At 38.3% G+C, this 2,978-nt stretch overlaps 1 non-coding gene across 1 annotated transcript; it reads right to left on the minus strand.

The window, feature by feature from the left end:
- Positions 1-2,298: 2,298 nt before the first annotated feature.
- On the minus strand, positions 2,299-2,371 carry TRNAR-UCU (transfer RNA arginine (anticodon UCU)). Its single transcript has one exon. It is a non-coding gene; the product is annotated as a tRNA-Arg (tRNA).
- Positions 2,372-2,978: the final 607 nt, after the last annotated feature.

Raw genomic sequence — 2,978 nt, forward strand, 5'->3', positions numbered from 1 at the left:
GCGAAGCACATGGGGTGGTACTTGTGTCTGCATGAAACCATGTACATCCCGACAACCTCTGCAGAGACTGCCAACCTTAAACCACACCCAATGCAGTCACCCAGGAAAGGTACAATGGATGGTGATGTGCACTTCTCTTGAGGGGTAGGGAGTATGATAAATGTCTCACCCCGCTTCAGCTCATATACCAAATCTTTGAGAAACTGGCAATGATGTGAATCTTCTTTCTCCTTAACTAAGAGTGTCTCATGCCTTCTCTGAATAATAAATGTTTTGAATTCATCAGCCTTAGAGTACATAGAAACTACTTGAAAACACAAAGTATTTCCAGCAACGACAAACAATCTCAAAATTTAAAGAAGTACTCAAAGCACTTGTAAAAGTACCTAAGGTAGTTGCAAAAGTATTTAAAGTACTTAAGGTACTTGCAAAAGTATTTAAGGTACTTGCAAAAGTATTTAAAGTACTTGTGGTGGTGGCAGTACTTAAAGTACAGAATCAATTGAACATTAAAGTACTTGCTTAAGTACACAAAAGACTTGCATTAGTCTTCAAAGTACTTGTAGAAGTACTCAAAAGTACTTACAAATATACTCAATGTACTTGTAGAAGTACTCAAAGTACTTGCAAAACTTTTCAAAGTACCTACAAAAGTACTCAGAAGATTTGCAATGGTACTCAAAGTACTTGCAGAAGTAAAAGTACTTGCAAGAGTACTCAAAGTACTTGTAGAAGTAATCAAAGTACTTGCAAAAGTATTCAAAGTACTTGCCAAAGTATTCACAATTTTTGTAAAAGTACTCAAAGTACTTGCAAAAAAATTGGAAGTTCTTGAGGCAATACTCAAAGTACTTGCAAAAGATTTTCAAGAACTTTCTAAAGTACTTAAAGCACTTGCAAAAGTTTTTAAAGTGCCTCAAAAGTTATCAAAGTTCTTGAAAACGTACTCGAAGCACTTGCAAACGTTTGAAAAAATTTAGAGGGAAGATGATTCATTAAATGAGTCCACTTCTCCCCTAATATTTACGTGTAAATGTTGTTTTCTATAAGCCCTCGTCACAGTAACATTTACACAACATATAGACTAAAAGATAACTCTTGAAATTTTATTATAGATGAAAAGGTTACAATCTCATGGTGATTCCACAAGTGTGGATTTAATCATGTTTACAAGGATTGTCCTAATAGAGTGACAACAATCATCCCAGTGGTTGGAAGAGCATCAAATGCTACTTTGATTAGGCTCAACTTGTTGAGTGTACAAGAAGGACTTCTTCATGTAGTCCCCCTTAATCTCACAAGGCTCCAAGCCAAGACAAGACAATAGTCAAGGAAACATCCAAAGCTATGGCTAATAAGCAAAAACCTCAAAGAAAGCATGAAGAGCCTGAGGTGCAAGCCCCAAAGACCACAATAACCCCCCTAAAAAGCCTAGTGGATTGGAACCAAAGGTCTAAAAGAAGAAGACATCGAAGAGCACGCAAAAACATAACACACGATTAGTTGTCAATGACAACGAAGTCATGACCATTGAAATTGGTTTGGACGAGAGCTCGAAAGCTACCTCCCTTGTAAAAATAACGAGCAATCTCTTGCTCAAACCAGCTCTTCCCAAAGAGCTCGGAAGCTACCTCCCTTATCAAAATAGCGAGCGGCCTCTTGCTCAAACCAACTCTTCCCAAGAGAGGAAACCTAGATTACGAGAACCCTCTTGGCATAAGAGCCTCTCTCCCCCAAAGCCTGACAAATTTGAGAATTGGAATCATGTTCTTGCGACCATGGACACTCTTTTGCACAGTTGAACGATACCAAAATCACATCCACTTGCTCACCTTGAGAGTTCCCCCAAAAAAGACCACCTAGTTGTGTGTAGATGTAAGGTAGACAAAATTTGAGCTACATTACTCTTGAGTCATACTCTATTCCTGTAGAGAGACAAGCTCAAGAAAAGGATTGTCAAAAAAACAAAGTATTGACGGGTCATACAAACATTAGCCCATAAGGGGTCATACAAACATTAGCCCATAAGGGGTCAAAACACAAATTTTTAAACACAAGTGTTTATGTATGTATAGATGTTTGGATTTTGATTTTAAAAACCTCCTCAAAACAAATCAAATGGCCTATACCCTAAAGCCTACCATATTGTTAACACGCACGTCAACTTTAATGCACAATTGAGAGTTACTGTTAAAACGCACGTCAACTTTAACGCAGAAATACTTTGAAAAATGAGCACAGATAGATCTTCAAAACCCTCGTGTAACAATATTACATGTTCATAGATTAACTATCGTGCACGCCCGGTGGGACTCGAACCCACAATCCCTTGATTAGAAGTCAAATGCCTTATCCATTAGGCCACGGGCGCTGCTTGTTCAATTTAAGGATCATTCATATAATATACCTTTATATAGTCATCAATCCGGCCGCCGACCTCAAATTCTCATGTAGATGGTGTATAGCGAGTTAGTCTATTAGCCCCTGTCACAGTGAAGCTCGAAGGCTCTCAGAGTGTGGCCTTTTTTGTGATGAAAGGACACCCGGCATTGGACTCCAGTATCGTGGGTTGTTAGAAGCTGTGGACTACAAAAAGAAATTGCATGCACGCGCGTATGTTTTCTAACCTTGCATGAAATGCAGGCAATAAATTTAAGGTACTACTTTAATCTTGCAAGTTCGCATAGCAGAGAGAAGCACCATTGCTCATAAAACTAGGTGAAAATTCATTGCAAATACTGATTGGATAATGAAGAAGGATCAAGCTGATTAAGGTCATTAGCAAGTAAAGAACTCAAGGTAAAAGCATATTCTACATTGTAAAATTTTAGATGCAGAAGTAAAAACACAGCTTTCAATAAACCCATTTTGGTCTTCACAAGAGAGGAGAGAGAAAGAGAGAGAAAGAGAGAGAGAGAGAGAGAGATTTTCCTGGTTAGGCTAAGCCTCTTCTTTCACAAGACATGCCAGAAACAAAA

The sequence above is a fragment of the Cibotium barometz genome, chromosome 48 (assembly GCF_041138505.1).
Source record: "Cibotium barometz isolate CiBa-2024 chromosome 48, ASM4113850v1, whole genome shotgun sequence".
NCBI lineage: Eukaryota > Viridiplantae > Streptophyta > Polypodiopsida > Cyatheales > Cibotiaceae > Cibotium > Cibotium barometz.